Source organism: Mytilus trossulus, unplaced genomic scaffold, assembly GCF_036588685.1.
Source record: "Mytilus trossulus isolate FHL-02 unplaced genomic scaffold, PNRI_Mtr1.1.1.hap1 h1tg000122l__unscaffolded, whole genome shotgun sequence".
In the NCBI taxonomy this organism is placed as follows: domain Eukaryota; kingdom Metazoa; phylum Mollusca; class Bivalvia; order Mytilida; family Mytilidae; genus Mytilus; species Mytilus trossulus.
The window spans coordinates 2586826-2606154 of NW_026963298.1; positions in this window are offsets into that span (position 1 = coordinate 2586826).

Genomic DNA, 19329 nt, shown 5'->3' on the forward strand with positions numbered 1-19329 from the left:
AGTCAAGTTGAAGTCATTAATTGTTAATTTTTACAGGTGGTAAAGGTATCGGTTCTATACTATCAAACTGCTGGGAACCAGTACTAGTGGAGTGACAAAGTCGATGAATTTTCAACTTTAATGACCCCCCCTTCCTGCAGGCTAAATTATTTTTGGATAGAGAAATGATTAAAGTTTAATGTTTGCCTGGTCGTAGAATCGAAATATGGTGCATTTTTTTTTTAATTTGGGGTTAAAGTGTAGTGGTCGATTTTTTCACCGAAGAACATTTATTTCACACGGGACTATAAACAATCAAAAAAATAATATCACATTTGCTTTAATAAACAAAATTTAATTCTTAAATGAAGCAATAAACTGTAACAATTTACCATCCAAAAAAATTATATATTTTCTTTTTAAATGGCGATTTTAAAGAAAATTCAGATCAGCAACAGTATTTACACACAAAATAAACATGTGTATGACCTTTAATTGGTATTTTTTTTCTTCACATATACATTTTACGATGTATTTCTGATTTAGACGTTTTTTCAAATTAAAAGAGAGTAAATTATGCTTCTGGTAGGGTATGTCAAATTAAAAGAGAGTAAATTATGCTTCTGGTAGGGTATGTCAGTGGCAAATATTTCACCAAAAGTATGTGAATGAGATCGAAACAATTAATTCCAATGCGTCATTGTTATGCGTACTCCATTAAAAATACATATTGTACGGATAGAAAAACAAACTTTCCCTTATTGCAGGACAGCTATGCATACATGAAACCCATAAAACAAACAAAAACGTGGTAAGTCACAAATGGCAGTTGCAAATGCAAGCAAAACATACACAAAAACAAAGAACCAAACAAAATACACAGGTTCAAATAATCGCATAGTCGAAGTGAAATTAACCACAAAGAAACCAACTGTAATCATTTGTTAAAATATTGTCATGAATATATACAGCTTTACATGATTCACTCAGACGCCATTTTCATCGTCATCTTCTTCACTAATTTGAATGTGAGTAAGATAGTTTCTACAACTCTCAGAACCTTCACACGAACAAATAGTTGTACAACCTAGATTTTGCTGATTGCAGACACAATTTTTATCGCAAGCCTTTTTACCCATGCATGTGCAAATAATGCTTGAAGGAAATCTACTGACATAGGTCCTTCAAACAAAATCGGTAGTAAACCATTTTTACTCTCTTGCCAACCAGAGTTTTTGGGCTGTCTGGTTGCTGGTTTTGCAATGTGTGAATGCACCTAAACTTGCGTCTGTAATATTGCACGGGGGATGTGTTGTAAAAAGGACGCCTCACATGGGGTTATCTTTTGTTGTGGCAAATTTCACCCTTAACTTGTTCAGGTCTTCATGTTAATCACTGAATTTCCTCTTCGGATCGTATAACAAAGCAACAAATTTGCGTCCATCATGAATGGCGGATTCCTATCTGAAGAGATTGAAAATTGTCTGCACTTTTCTGCAAAAGTTTGTACATAGACTTCTTTCTGAGACCAAAAAAAGAAAAAGTCGTATCGCATCCTGTGAGGGCAATAGCCATGTGTGGCTGGCAGTAAATTACAAATTGAGGGTTCAAGTGAGCGACATATATCGTGAACAGTTAGAAAACACCTTCCATCTTTCAAATTTGATACTGACCCAGTTTGGAACCAAATCTCCTCTGTATTTTCAAGTTTAGGAAAATAGTGGACACAGAGCACTAACAAATCAGTGTCAGATGACTCTATAATTATACGACCTTTTCTATCATTCGAAAAAATATTGGCATCTGCATACACCGAATGAAGAATCATTCGTTTATCTGCCTCTTACTGTGTGCTGTATAAGTCAGTACAATTTCACAGGCCATTACAAGAAAATCTCTTGACAACTTCTGGGTTTTCAAAAACACCCACGAGAAAAAATTCGGTACCTCCCTCTAAAGGAGACTGTCCAAAATACCATTCGCAATACGCACCAAGTAATCTGAGAAGTGAAGGTTTATTTTCTGGATTGCAAAGGATCTTTTTTTATTCCGGAATTGCTCTTCCTCTAATAACCTGATAAAACTTTTGAGCTCCAAATGACAAGGTTCGACTCAATCTTTCCGCTGCTTTGATTGAATGTTTTACATCGTAGCGATCAGCATTTAAAAGTCAGAAGCATTGTTCCATAGTTTCGTAGCAGATCACCAAATGTGTTGCATTTCTTGACATCCATACATTGAATAATTCCCATACCATCACGTATCAAAACTGTATTTGCTGTGTCATAATTTGGAAGGTTGAAGGAAGAGCAGAATCCTCTTCAAGTAGGTGAATTATATCTGATTTGCAACACTTAGGCATGGTACCATCAGCGTGGAAAGGGTATTGAACCAATAGGATATGCCAAGATCTTGTCTACTGTAACATCTTCTCGAACATTAACTAGAGCTAGAGTGCGACGAAATATCATCTCTGGGTTTATATGGGCTTTCACAAAGTCACCTGTTTTATATTTGAGTTTTAGAGTCTTAGTCTTATACTCAAATGTCTTTAGTGCCTGGAGACCTCGAAATAGGACTGTAGAAAACAGGGTTTTGTCACGTTCAAGATATTTTAGAAGAGAATCTTGAACGTCTTTTGAGGCTTGTATCCCTGTAGAAATATTGATCAAGTATTTTGAATGATCGGTGATGTTAAATGATTCAGTCATGTTTGAATGCACATAACTAACCAAATCAGACACATTTTGTTCGTCGCGATTCATTGCTGTTGGCTTGTTTTCTTCGTGCTCACCTTCTGTGTCGGTCGATAATCCAAGATATTGCTCTCATTTCAGCACTGAAATGCGCCAGAATATGCCTTGTAAGCATCCATCGAAGTAATGCTGGGTTTTTTTCTTGTCAATCCTACACAATGCCGCCACAACCTTTGGAATATTTAATGATAGTTTTTTTTCTGTGGCCATGTCACTCCAGATACCATTAAAGGTTCCAGGCTTTTGTCTGACTGCAAACTCACCTGACAAAAAGGAGGACTTAACCGTTTCTGGTAAATTTACCATATCCAAAACGGAGGCTGGAGTCCAGTTAGCATAGTTTGTCCGGTTAGTTATGAAGAAGTATGGCAACATTGCAGACACTGATGTCAAATGTAAAAGCCACAAACCATCCCGTTCAGCTCTTATATTCTGTAACAATATTGCAACTGCACGAAGAAACATAGCCCAAAATGCAAAGGTAGGTGATATACTACAATAATGTGTTCTGAATTCTTCAAACAAAGGTAAAATATGTTCTTCAAAAACATTGAAGAACTCCTCCAAATATTCAGTGCTTTGTGGTGTGCTGGTGACAGCAAATGAGCTATGAAAGTCAAGGAACACCGTCCACACATTTGGTTGAATCGTTTTCATACGGTTTTCAGATCTACACCAATTAAAGAACGCCTTAAACAAAAGAACCATAAGAGCCTCATAGGCCAATGTTAATTCTCGAACACCACGATTAAACTGTTTACCAACTAGCATTTGATCAACTGTATTTGAAGCATAAGTTCCAGAGTCTACAAGTAAGTCAGAGAGCCCAGCTGATGCCCATAACTTACCAACTGTATATGAAACAGGAAAGCCCGTGAAACCCACCGAGTCTTATTATATGGAGGTGAAAAACATCCGGCATAGACTATTTCACCTTTTGGGCGACAGCATATAATTGCTGATCAAAAGTTTGTACAGCGTATTGTTGACCAGCACGGTTTGACATATCTAAACATTGTTTCATGGTGGTATATAATGTTGCCATGTCGCTAGGTTTGGCGTCAATGACCGGAGCATAGGCTACAAACGTAAATTCATATTTTGATTCAGATAATCTTTTGTAGGAACCGGTCCAAATTGTCCCATTTTGTTCATTACTTTCTACAGAAATAGGAATAGGCTTAATGCTGCGTGTCGACAGTATTCGAAGGAATACCCAAAACATGTCAGCAACATCTATTTTTGAATCAATAAAGCTCGACACAATCTTGTCATAAGCATCTGCATATCGTGGGGGTATAACGTTCTTTTGGCTTGTCGTAAGGTAAGCATGCCATAAGTTTGGTATTAGAATCATCCAACGTCAGATATCTTTCTGGTCCACGTTTAACCTTAATGGAACTAATACTTGCATTGGATGTGTCATTTTGATACTGGAAGACAGCTCTAGCCATTGAGTGAAAGGTATTCTTACCATCTATAGTTTCAGCATAAATATCAATATTATCAGCCCCCTCCTGAAAAATATGACCACCTTCTTCAAAAGAAGCAATCCCATTAGGTAAATATGATGTGTCTTGGATTCTGCCTATTTCAAAATTTGCTAGACTAGTACTTCTGAGTATGATGAACAAAAGCCATGTGGATTTAGATTTTCAATCAGGTTTTTGGAACCAAACTCATGGTGGAGTTGTGATGCCAAACCAAGATGAAATGGGGTAAAAATGCCTTTATTCAATGAAACAATACATTCGGCTATTGCAAGGACTTTACGCATCACATCGACAGGAAGGTCAGAAACATTACCCTCTCCATTTTATGACTTATCATCAATAATCCACAACAAAACCTTTGTTAAAAAGCAAGGAGTGTGCTGTGTAAAATATGACGATATTTCAGATGGTGTTGGGTAAGTCTCATTTGATATATTTAAGGACTGCAATTGTCTACAGATTATTGAAGCGGCTGCAGATAAAGTCTGGTCTTCATTTAAAGGTCCTATTTCAACTTCAGCTTCCATTTCCGAAAGTTTTAACTCACATTTTAAATGGCTAGCTGCTTGAATGGCTTCGGCAATTGATATAGAACTGCTGAATACTATATAGGATCTTCCCTGCCCTTTCTGTATATGAATGACGATCGAATTTCCATAATGCTTTTCTGGCCTTCGTTGAAGTTTGGCTGAAGTATATCTCGCTTTTAATTCGGGAGGTAAGAAGAAACAGTAGTTTTCTAAAAGAAAAGACATTAAGTATGCCTTTTTGTGAATAAGCAAGTCTTTATTGATGTGACCAACGAAGGATTGAAAAGCCTTGTCATGTACAGAATTGCCCACGTCATCATTAAATTTTTCTTTCTTTGGAATGCTAAGTAAATAATTAGCAATGCAATAATTAGCAATCAAAAGTAAGAATACTGCGTATTGGTAAGGAATTAAAAATCCGGAAATTCAATGAATTTTATAGCAATGTTTATAAATTGCTTAAAATATAGATATACTCATCCGAATGAGCTGAAGTTGGTCTCATAAGTTTAGGAAATGAAGTTTTATTACTTTTCACATAAAAAAAACTTTGTAATATATCGATAAATTATGAATTACAAGTTTTGTAACCTCTCCGTTAAAATAAAAAAAAGAGTATTCATTTTTCACAGGGGATAAAAAAGTTAAAAATAAGGTTCAATAGAACAAATTTTCATTTTATAATATACATGTGTAGTTACTCTCTTAATAAAATCCAAAATTAAGAGTTTGTGGATTATAAAAATGAAATCATGTTAAAAAATGTTTTTGGAATGCATTTCAAGTTCAAATAAAAAAATCAATTTCTTTTCACTCTCAAAAAACATTGCACCGTACGAAATGTCTACGACCGGGCAAAACAGTTAGATTAATGTATTGGCGTTGCAAAAATATAATTTTCAGCCTGTAGGTATGCCGGTCCATTAAACTCGTAAAATAAGCACCTTTTTCGTGATTTGTCACTCCACTATACAGTATAATACTTAATTGAAGGTATGTTGAATTGATAGAACACGAAACGATCAGGTATTGTTTTGAAATGTATGACTGCCAATGTATTTGAACTTAATATTTGAAGGTGCATTATGTAATATACAAATCAACCGGGGCAATGCATAAGTGGTTATATACATAAAGAGCTGTTCAGTTCAGATCAGTTTGAACGTTTGGGATACAGATTTTTGTTTGACACATTTTATTAAATCAGTTTATAACATTCACTTAATCACTGGAAAAATGTGATTAATTGTAAATAAGGTAAACCAGAAAATAACACATAAAATAACTAAACCAGTATAAAAGTGGTAGGATATTACAATGGAGTAGTAGAACACTACTAATCATCTAATCGACGAAAATAAACAATGAAATGGCAAAAATGAAAAATGTTAAAAAAAAACAAAACAGAAGGCTTAGTATAAGATAGCATAAACGCTCTTACAAGATATTTGAAAAGGAAAATTCCTTAGTTGAGTTAAAACGTTTTTTAACCTTCAATTTTTTTTAAAGGATATCACAATCAAGTATTATGTTAAAACCGATCAATATAATTTAGTGGTAGATAACTTAACATTAATAAATCCCTATCCCGATAACCAAATTTGATTAGATATAAGGTTAAAAGAGAAGCGAGAAATGAAAATTAACACGGATACTTTGAAACTGCTTAATAAATACAGGTAGCTTTTGTGAGAAATAAATAAAGATACAAAACATACTTTATTTAAAAAAATTATATATGGTGAGAGGTAAAGATATATAGATCGATAATGATTGCAGGTACATGTACATTTGTACAAGGACAGATAATATTTCTAAAGGTTGATGTTAATAAATTATAATGGGATTTTTTTTTTTTCTCATTTGCTTTTTCCCCGACAAATGAGACTGTAACAATTGGAGCCCCCTTAGTTGCACCCCTGGGCAACTGAGGGTTGATGTAACAGGCGATTGTTATTAAAATATGTTTTATATTTAAATAAAAAAATAAAAATTAACACGCATATTGTAATGTTACAGGATGATATAGTTAAACTGTAATTTACACATATAAATGAGGATCTGTGGGAGGGAATAATTGGCAAAAAATGCGAAATAAAGGACAAAAGAAACAATAGACAAAACTGATAAAGAATATAAAAGTATGTGATGCCAAAAAAAAAATGGAGTGAGAAAAATGGAAAAAATTAAAGCATCAGGAATCCCAAATCCAGACCTTTGTGTATAATATATATACATAATTCTTAATACGAAAAAGTGTCTACATACTACTTAAAAACATTAACTTCTGGTGTGTCCTACTTTCAAACAAAAACGGCTCATATTTAGGTGAAATCCTTCCTGAGGATATTAAGGCATTTTTTTTTTTTAAAGTTAAGCCTTCCAATTGATATTTAATCGTGTGTTTTTCTATTTTGTGCTGTTATACTGTTGTCTCAGTAAAAAGGAGAAGATTTGGTACCATTAGAACGTTTTATCCCGCTGCAAATGTTTGCACCTGTTCTAAGTCAGGAATCTAATATACTCTAGTTGTCGTTTGTTAATGTAATTTATACGTGTTTCTCGTTTCTCGTTTTTATATATAGATTAAACTTTGATTACTTTTACACTGGTATATATGGAGCCCTTTATAGCTCATTGTTCGCTGTGGGCCAAGGCTCTGTGTTGAAGGCCATACATTGACCTATACTGGTTTGCCTTTATAACTTGTTATTTGATGGAGAGTTGTCTCAAGGGCACTCACCCCACATCTTCCTATATCTATATATTGAAAGAGGAAGTGGACACATCAAATAACATCCCATATTATTTCATGTCGTGAAACATGTTTTTGGTAAATAGTCTTTAGTTAATTTGTTTTTTGATATACAAGGAGCAATATCCAACGCTTTGGAATTTTTAGTCATCAATGATATTCAACTTCTAACTTGTTAGTCTTTATAACTATTTTGATTTGAGTGTCACTGATGAGTCTTATATAGACATAATTTGACATGTTGACAATAAAAAGGCAATTTAATTGCAGATATTTTTTTTCAAATTCTATTTACATAGCGTCGGTACAAATTGTATTCAGTAGCAATATCGTTATGACACTAGAAGTGATACTTACGATTCTAAGGGGGGGGGGGATATATACATCAGCCAAAAACGAATTTGAATATTTTTCAACCGAAGAGTATGGTATCATCGGTTGTTTTTGTTTCGTTGTGTTGCTCAATCTTGAGCTTTCTATTTTGCATTTTGTCTTTTCACCGTTATTCGCCAGGACATTGCCGCTTTGTTTACGTCTTATATGATTGAAATATCTCTTTGATATCGTTCGCCTCTCCTTTGCATGAGAAGTTACAGCATCCTGGTTTATAAAAGACTAATTTAGAGTTTCAAATATGCTCTCATTCATCTATAAAAAATCATTTAACAATCGGTGAAGTTATAAATATGTTATTTAGCTTCTAAAGAGTTTTGGTTATTACCTTAATTAAAGAGAACAATAATTTGTAATTCTAGGATGAAATCATTATCTTTAATAAATTTATCTATCTAAGAAATTGAAAGTTATCAAGTGTGGCATATTATTTTATAAATCGACTCTTTATTAGATTCCGTACATGCATTGCAAGTTTTATGACACCACAGTTCGTAGTAACATAATGCACTTAGAAGTGTTGCAGCATATTTGCAGAAATACAATACTGAATGAGAGAGAGAGAAAGTAAAAGACAGTAACAGTAATTTTCCAAGATCTACATTCGGGGGTTGTTACAGGATTGCTGTTTTCATTCATTGATTTACCATACATTATGCCATTATTTTTTTTTTTACTTTTTATTATTAGTATTTGATTTGCTCATTGTTCATAATAACACAGGTTGTATTCTTTTCAAATTGGCAAGCATATCTTGCCTGACTTATTATTGTCACGCAGTGATATTAGTTCTCTTTAAAACTAAGAGAATGCAAGTGGATTGCTAATGTTGACCTACAGCATGACGAGTTTTGTCAGGAATATGGCCATTGTTATATTATTGTTCGTTTCTGTGTGTGTTAAATTTTAACGTTGCGTCGTTTGTTTTCTCTGATTTTTTTAGTGTAAATTCACATTTCGATAAGACGCGGCACGGTACTTGTGTATCCCAAATTCATGTATTTGGTTTTGATGTTATATTTGTTATTCTCGTGGGATTTAGTCTGTGTGTGTTACATTTTAGTGGTATGTCGTTGTTCTCCTCTTATATCTAATGCGTTTCCCTCGGGTCAAACCGTGACCTGCTTTCCATCTGCATAGACATTATTTTGGCATGTTAACGTGACGTCTTATCGCAATGTGAATTTACACTAAAAAATAAGAGAAAACAAACGACACAACGTTAAAATTTAATACACACAGAAACGAACTATAATATAACAATGGCTATATTCCTGACTTGGTACAGGGCATTTTTAAAGGAAAAATGGTGGGTTGAACCGGGTTTTGTGGCATGCCCAACCTCGCACTTGTATGGCCATGTGAACTATAACATCAAAATGACAACACAACACCACAGGACTATAATATAAATAAATTGGAGAAGACAATTGACGAAGAATCACACGAACAACAGCCAACAAAAAGTTCAAAATTATAATACGCCAGAAGTGCATTTTGTCCACACAAGACCTACTAGTGACGCCCAGACACAAAAGTTTGAAAGTCGAAACAAGTACAAAGTAAAATATTATAGACCCAACTAATCTTGAATATACATAGTTTTCACTCGTCAAAACTTACACATTAAATCAAAGTCCTTTATTCTTTATTTTATCTTCAAACTTGGAGTTTGGATAAAATTGTCAAGTCTTCTGATCGTAAATTCTAAAATATTTACGAGGAAACTGAAAATGATGGGCTGAATTTCAATAAATAAAGCATCTCATTAAGACAAACACTCGATATAAATATCTCGGCAATAGAATGTTGGATACGCAAATGTAAAGTTATTTTCGATACGAAGCGGTGGTTTTTATGCCGATTTGTGCAAGTGGTTATATCACCTTAATCACCAGTCAGATATAAAAACCCAGCGAAATGCATAAAAAGGAGTTTTCTTTAACAAACTTAAAAAGAAAACAAACTCAACTTGATTTACAACTATGTTATAATAATATAAAGAAGAGATACTATCCTTTTTTTCTGAAAATGACTATTAAAGTGAAATAGTTAAGGTGGTATAGGAGTCTAAAATAAAAATGATAGAATTTGTTCATACTTTGCCAAAACGTAGTATCTATTGATATATGTTGAAAAGTATAATAAAAATGATAGGTCACCGTGCATTTTCTCAAGCTACAGGACTTGACAAAATGACACATTGTGTATGGATTACACAGGGAAAAACACCATTTTGTCATTAGAAACTAAACAAAATGATAGAATTGTTTAAAACTTAAGGAAAAGATAGCTTTTAGACAATGCTTTGATTATATTAAAAGAAAAGATAGGGTCACCGTACGTTTTTTACGGCTAAAATACAAAATAGGAAAATTTCATGTAGAATCCTTCAGAAAATGAACTGTTTAGAGTTACCTCCTGTTGAAATGCCAATTTGAATTTTTTTAAAAACAACCAAAACTAATCAACATTTGCAAAAATATTAATATTTGTAAGTTATATTCCTATATACTAGTTCTTTTAAATAACAATTCACATTAAATATCTTCATTCATGCATCACTTTTTGCTAACTTGATAGAAAATATAGACCTTTGATTCTCTGTTTTTTATAATCCAAGATATAGGAAGACACGCATACCACCTTAAAAGACAAAATATTCGTAAAAAAAAACCAGAATAGTTGATAATGGCACCTCATATTATAAAACTAAAAGAAGCCAAGCTATATTGATATAAATGAGATCTGGCTGGTGAAATATACTGTGTCATTTTTATAATTGTATATGGGATCAACCTAAGGCTTGTAGTTTTTTTTTAAACACTTTGGATAATATTAAATGCAATAAAACATACTTTATACAATTTGAATAATCTTTCTGAAAATTGATAGAATAATAATACTGATCCTTTATATTTTATATTCTATAAAGTTGGACCAAGAGTCACTTTAACTTTCTTCAAAGTAAGAGATCCTTGATTTTAACTGAAACATACGGAACTGTTTCTTGAAGAGTAAAATACTGCCTAGAAATTATCCTACAGAACATGCAGAAAAGGGATAACTTTTATACCAAAAATATTCACAGAAAATTCTGTAAAAAAAAATGCTTAAAATTATCAGTGAAAGTGACACAATTTTGAATTTCAAAATTATTATTATTGTAGAATTAAACTATTAAATTAGCTTGCACAGTAGCCCTTTGTCTTTTATCTCATTATATAGATACTGAAAGTAAACATTTCTCTTCAGGTTGCTGTATCAGCTGCTGTATTGTATATAGATTTTACCAGAATAATTGGATATCAATTTCATAAATGAAATGAAATTTGTGGGACAAATCTTGTGCATATTACATTAATAATTTTCAATGATGATTAAATTTGACAAGAATTGGCCAAATAAATTCAATTTTGTAAGAACACATATTTTGACCTAATAAGTTAGTCTTTGCTCTTACTATTGTAGCTTACTAAGTAAAGAGATAATAATATAAGCAAGATTTTAACTTATAAAATATAAATATAATTAACTGACCTTCATTTCCTTTTTTGGTATGATTTTTCCTCTAGAAATGTCTTTGCTATGCATTTTCTATTGCTATTTTTCTGTGCCTTTGTCCATTGATAGGCTAACAATAATTTGTCAGATTTGTCAGAATTTTGTTTTTAACGTTACATGACGTATGTTGAAAAAGAAAAACAATGTCACCGTCAATTTGTGTAGGAAGTCAAAAGGGGTTTAGTTACTTTAAAATTCAGGTGTCGTATGGAATTGTGAAAAACGAAATTTAATCAAAATTTTATGCGTATCTTTAATAAAATCAGTATTTTAGACTGTACTTTTAAAACAGGTACAATGAAAAGAAGCTAAACCTCACTGTTAATGTAATGAAGCTGAAACCAGATACAAATTGACATAGCTGGTGGTCACTCAAAATTAATGTATAATAGTAAAAAAGTATGGCTTCAAAATTGTTTAGTGATTTAAAATAGGTTTCCTGGTTTTATTTAAAATTATAACCGTTTTTTTCTGTATTTAGATACGCAAACGTCAAGTTAGGAAAATCGATTTTTTTGGCGAACAAAAAAGATGGCTATTTATTATAGAATGGACAGGATAAACGAATAGGAATAACAAGCTTTTTTTATAATGTGTATATGTCATAAAGAAATTATATTGGTCAAATAACCTAAAAAATTTAAAATTTAATTATTATCAAAGCATTACAAGTTGAAAAAAAATACTTTAAACGTCAATCTTTTAGCCGATTGATTTGGCGGACTTATTGACGTTACGGACGGCTGTAACGCCACCTAATTAAATCCCCCTGCTATTGTTGCTGATAGAGTTTGACGAGAACGGACGTTTTCAAGAACTTGTTGTCCAATGTATGAGCTAATAAACAAAAACAGTCAATCAGAAAACGCGTTCCGACAAAAATTTAATTCTTTAGAGATGGTAATATTTTCCAGAACTTTATAGCAGAGAAACTTCTTTATTTTCAACAGAAAGAGAAAAATAATCTGCAGACATTTCAAAAATATTTGAAACTGGATTGACATTTTTATTGATTTAGTGTACCAATTTAAGAAGACAACTGGCAAGCAATTTTTCTATAAAATAAGCAGACAGCATTATATTTCAGATCGGGACCTTTCTCAGAAAAAAATTAATGAATTGCAATACAAAGTAAAATCACTGGACTCCGAGAAAACTTCTTTATTTTCAACAGAAAAAGAAAAATAATCTGCAGACATTTCAAAAATATTTGAAACTGGATTGACATTTTTATTGATTTAGTGTACCAATTTAAGAAGAAAACTGGCAAGCAATTTTTCTATAAAATTAGCAGACAGCATCATATTTCAGATCGGGACCTTTCTCAGAAAAAATTTAATGAATTGCAATACAAAGTAAAATTACTGGACTCCGAGAAAAATACAAAAATAATGTCCTTAATTAAATGGCAAAATTGAAAGCTCAAACACAACACACGAATTAATATCATCAACAGTCACATTCTATTCATAATACATGTCTTGTCTTATGTAGAAAATGGTAGATTGAACCTTGTTTCATAGCTAGCTAAAAATTCTATTTTGTATGACATCAAATTCCATTATATTGATAACGATAAATCTACCTGGAATTACTTCAAAGGTTAAATGTTCAATTTTGGAAAAATCCAAGTAATATTTCACGCACGAAAAAGGGAAGCTTTGAATACAAATACTTGTTTTTAATTCGCAAAATAAATTTCTCTTCCAAGATTCATTTTTTCTTTTTTTTTTTTTAAATATACAAATATCTTTCCTTTAAGCAAAATAGTTCGATTTAATTTCAACCTAAAGGCAAACATTTTAAGCATGATGTCTGGAAAATGCAAACCACCTTTATATTTTTAATAAATATGTGTTTCTCATGCCACATGATGAGTTTTAAATTGCATAAACAATCAACATATATATTCTTTTATTTGTAAATAGCACTTAGAAAGCATAGTCTGCAAACTATCTTAAACATTTAAAGAGTAGAAAAGCAAAGCATATGGAATAACCATAAATGACACGAATCCAATGCATATACTTCGAAATAAAACACAAAGACAAAAAAAGAACTTTCCATGTGTGAGAGTATGGATTGTCCTTATAAATATAATTGTCAATACGTTAGTGGCAAATCTCCAGTTATCGCTATAGAGAGTGCATACAGATTTTACTGTCCCCTTGCATCATCCGATCTGACAACATCTTACACCGCTATACTACTGTTGTCTTTATATATCCACCCCTTATTTGATTAATTTTACATTTTCATTGCATCACAGATCACATGTGTTCGTTCAGTGCATGTTAACCAGTGTTAAGACGTCGGTTTGTTTATCAGCTCATAGACATGATTGTGTCATGAGAACGTGACGTCATCAACATATTGTTTCATTATTTATTCAGGTTTAGAAGAGAATTAAGAATTAAATTATAAGAAATGGCTGTAATATTTTTCTACCTATTCAAAATAACATAAAAAAGTGGTGCACACTTTAAATAACATGATACGCGGGTTATTCAGTGTGCATTACATTTTGATTGTTATTTCTTACTGAACAGAAATAAATTACTAAAGTCATACTTTAAATAAGAAATGATGTAAAATTGACTGTATTAGACCGTATAAGTACTTTCAACGTCTTACATATTTTGCCTTTAATGCAGGAAAGATTATTTAGAACATATGTTTATTAAAAGAGGGACGAAAGATACCAAAGGGACAGTCAAACTCATAAATCTAAAACAAACTGACAACGCCATGGTTAAAAATGAAAAAGACAAACAGAAAAACAGAAAAACAATAGTAAACATGACACAATATAGAAAACTAAAGAATAAACAACACGAACCCTACCAAAGACTAGGGGTGAGTCTGTTAAAAAACACGTTCTCCGAACGTAACAAATATGTTGTCAATCAAGAAATCAAGCATTTTGATAATATCGGTTTCAGAGAATTTTTTGTTTGAATCAGAGTGATTCTTTACAAAGTAGGATTTATCCCTCCCTAAGACAAGATACTTGTATCTACATTGGCCATTCTGTTTTAGTGTTGGCACATCTTATTTCCGTAGGGAGTGTTCAGTCCTGTACAATCAGTCATGGATCATTGTCTTTGAATATATTTTACATGTTAATGTATTTCTATTGTAATTGTTTTATTTGCATTATCAAAATAACAAATAGGCAAAACATGTCCCTGTATTAAAAGCTGATTATAAATAAGACATGTACAATTAATATAAAGATAATAATATGTGAAATGATAGCCAATGCATCATAATGGGACGTTTACTTTTCTACATTGGCATAGGCGGATCCCTTTCGTTGGAAAAAATGATTGATTATATAGGGAATCATTGAAGCATGACTGGAGCCCCCACTTCAGTCAGCTCCCCCTTAGGAAAAGTTCGGGGTCTGCCACTGATTGGCTAGAGGTACATAGGGGGAGGGTTCAGATTTCATAAACAATTTTTACCCCGCCGCATTTTTGTGACTGTCCCATGTCAGGAGCCTCTGGCCTTTGTTAGTCTTGTATCATGTTAATTTAAGTTTCTTGTGTACAATTTATAAATTAGTATGGTTTTCATTATCACTGAACTAGTATATATTTGTGTATGGGCCAGTGAAGAACGCCTCCGGATGCGGGAATTTCTCGCTACATTGAAGACCTGTTGGTGATCTTCTGTTGTTGTTATTTTTCTATGGTCGGGTTGTTGTCTCTTTAACACATTCCCCATTTCCATTCTCATTTTTTTTTATATATTTACCAAAGTTCAAATGAAGAAAGTAAGCAATTATAGTTAGGCAACTATACAGGCTTCAAAAAAAATGTTGTATCATTACTAGGCCATTATAACTACATCAGCATTTATTGTAATATAACTTACAAGAAAATTACAGCACTTCAAATAGTTTCAGCTATGATTTGATAATTGTGCATACAATGTAGGTGCATCAACTGATGCAACTAAAACTGTTAATATGGCATATTCATACTAGAGAATATAGTTGAATTAAACCGTACACAACTGCTGGACCCAATTATTGAAACTATAAATCTTACAAGAATATTCTTCCATGCAGCTTTGTAACAATTATCAAACCCTACATGTATACTGCATAGCTTTAAAAGACCAGGAAATTACCAATGTAAAACAATAAAACTACAGCAGCATGATTTATGTACAAAACTTTTATGAAAAATGAATATGATAGACAGCAACAACTACCAAATTACTGGGTCCTCAATATGGACAGGCATAATTTTAACTTTTCTAACATGTTAAAGTGTACAGTATGTGCATAATCGCAGATATTACATACCCAAAAAAAATGGACTTAACTTTTGAAAGTGACAGGATTGGATAGTGAAAACTTCAATGTACAACTATTATTCAATACTTGAGAAATAGCCGAGATAATATGTTCACCAATTTTTCAATAATATTCGTCTTAACTTCTGCAAAGTTTGCCTCTGCTTTTTTTACTTAACTGCCTACAGTGCCTTTGGTGCTTTGATTACTGGTATTGATATTGATTTTGATCAGTAAACTGAAAGCAAACTAAATATTATTGTTATATACTTAGACCCGTCATATTCTGTATGTATTTGCATGTCCAAAGTAAGGAGCCTGTAATTCAGTTGCTGTTTGTTTATGTGTTACATATTTGTTTTTCGTTCATTTTACGCAAATCAAGCCGTTAATCATTTTCTTGTTTGAATTGTTTTATATGCTAATTTCGCGGATTTTATAGCTGGCTATGCGGCAAGTGTAATTTGGTTTCTTTTGGGGAGTTGTCTCATTGGAAATCATACCACATCTTTTTTCATCAATATCGGTCTTCAAAACGGAGACTTAGCTAACAACGAACAGAAGATTTACATGGTTTTTCGCTTATTAGTAACATCAAACGGATACAGCTTTTTTTTAAAGAGAGTCGAAAGATGCCAAAGAGATGTTCAAACTTCAAAGTCAATGAAAAACTGACAATTTTAAGAACAAATAAACAATAATACAAGAATAAAGCTTTCAGTGGCCGTGTGTTACCTTTTCTCGTCAGTTTTACTCTAGCGGCGAACAATAACATTTCCATGTCTAACCACTGGGTTGATGCCACTGCTGGTTCCCGAGGGTATCACCAGCCCAGTAGTCAACACTTCGGTGTTGCCATGTATACCACTGGGTCGATGCCACTGCTGGAGGACGTTTCGTCCCCGAGGGTATCACCAGCCCAGTAGTCAACACTTCGGTGTTGACATGAATATCAATAATGTGGTCATTTTTATAAATTTCCTGTTTTCAAAACTTTGAATTTTTCGAAAAACTAAGGATTTTCTTATTCCAGGCATAGATTACCTTAGCCGTATTTGGCACAATTTTTGGGAATTTTGGATCTTCAATGCTCTTCAACTTTTTACTTGTTTGGCTTTATAAATATTTTGATATGAGCGTCACTGATGAGTCTAATGTAGACGAAACGCGCGTTTCTAAATTATAATCCTAGTACCTTTGATAACTATTATCATGTACTGTAATATGCCGTTAGATTAAAACTGACGAGGAAAGGGAACACACGGCCACTGAAAGCTTTATTATTGTAGAGCCCAGGTGGTCATGTGGTCTAGCTGGACGACTGTAGTGCAGTCGATCTGGTGTCGCGATATCACAGTAGCATGGGTTCGAATTCCGGCGAGGGAAGAACAAACAATTTGCGAAAGCAAATTTATAAATCTAACATTGTTGGGTTGATGTTAAGACGAGTTGTATATATATTTAAACGCATAAGGGCTGGTGATACTCTCGGGTAAGAAACGTCCACCAGCAGTGACATCGACCCAATGGTCAAAGGTACCAGGATTATAATTTAGAACGCCAATCGAGCGTTTCGTCTACATAAGACTCATCAGTAACGCTCAAATAAAATAAGTTGTAAAACCAAACAGGTAAAAATTAAGTTGAAGAGCATCGAGGACCTTAAAACTCAGAATACACACAATATCATACTTAATACGTTTTTTCTCTTACTTCGCTGTTCGGTTCACCAAATCTGTATTGTACAACACAGAAGACTTTTAACTACATGCTGAAAGTAGCATACACTTATGGTCGGTTTTTTTCCATGTGGAAAGAAGAAACTGGTGTCTTGATTGTACAATCCTGTCATTGTTTATTGTATGTTTTTTTTAATGGATGTTGATTTTGGGGAAGGGGGGAAGGCTTGAGTTCTATTTGGAAATTTGTCAGAATGTATCATTTTATATGAGCAATTAATTACCCCCAATATTGACATAGGCAGATTGGTTGAGAACTAAAAAAACATCGTTTAACTGTGCACTTTTAATGTGTCAAAACTATTTTTAAATTAGTGGTTGAATTTATGCTTTTTTTTAGCATATATATTATGTATGACACATTCAACAATTTGTTTCTTCACATGAGGGTGTCGATGATTATGGTGTTCACAGTTTATTTGTAATATCTTGTTGTCATTTTGATTTTTGTTACACTTGAATGGTTTGAGTATTTTGTTTTACGTCATTTTATTACATAATCTCATTTTTTTCAGATTTAGAATAGAAATATATAACAATGCTATAATATCAATAATCTTTTAACACTGTTTTATTATAAAGACAGATAACGCCGAAATGTCATTCCTCAGTTTGGGATCTGTGATCTGTCTTTGATAAATAAATGTGATCTAAAAAAATCAAAAAGTCATTACTGGCAAGTGTAACAATTATTTCTTGTGTGATTTATACTTTGAATAAATAAATTAATCAATTGAAACATAGATATGTAACGACTTACAAAGAAATATTTATTTTTATTTTTGCTCAATTTCAAAGGGCAGTTTATAAATAAAACAAGGTATTGGAGGTTTCCAGATATATCCGATTACTTTTTAATTGATAGCACTATAATAATACTACACGTACTGATATTTTAACATATACAGATCATCGAGTTCTTAACTATTTAAGGCAAAAATAAACTTAAAATATCTTTTTTGTTCTTTCGTGTGTCAAATAGTTGGTTTCAAAACTTAGATTGTATGCTTTTTGTATATCAATCCAGTTTGCAAGTAATCGTGTCAGTATTATTCTTTTTCATATTCATGCTGTTTGGTTTTCGTCTCATGGACGTGTATTCATAATCTTTTGTATAACACCAGTAAACTATTGTTGCCAAAAAATCATAGTTGGTATTTTTACCTTTTTTAGTCTTGGCGTTGTAAGTTAAATTTTATATTCGACTTATGAGTTTGAATTTCCTTTTGTATCTTTTACCTCTCTTTTAAAAGAGGGACGAAAGATACCAAAGGGACAGTCAAACTCATAGATCGAAACTAAACTGACAACGCCATGGCTAAAAAAAAGACAAAAAATAAGGAGTTTTTTCATATAATATTTATACAACTGTGCATAACAAAACACAGACATGGTGATTCCTAATTTGTTCTTAGATTTTTTTTAAAGTAAGGTAAAAGCTGCATTTTCGGCATAGTATAAGATCATTCTATATGAGGAAATATATAACGATGCCTTACCTCAACATGTGCTTTTCTCTGACGACTTCACTTTTAAAAACATTTCAATCGAATGAACGGCTTTTCTACATATTATTTTGTTGATTGGCTTCAACGGCATGTTTCAATTATGGTTGATCAGTGAAAAAAAATTGTATTTCATGTTTACATACATCACACTACACCAAATAATTAGATTATTAAATAGTAACCATAGTTCACAAATTGCGTGGATATCAATATATCTACAATATTCATCTGTCCATGTAAATCCATAACTATTCCTCATCAGAACACAGTCCGCTTTTGCATTGTTCCAAGCCACACCATTAGGTTC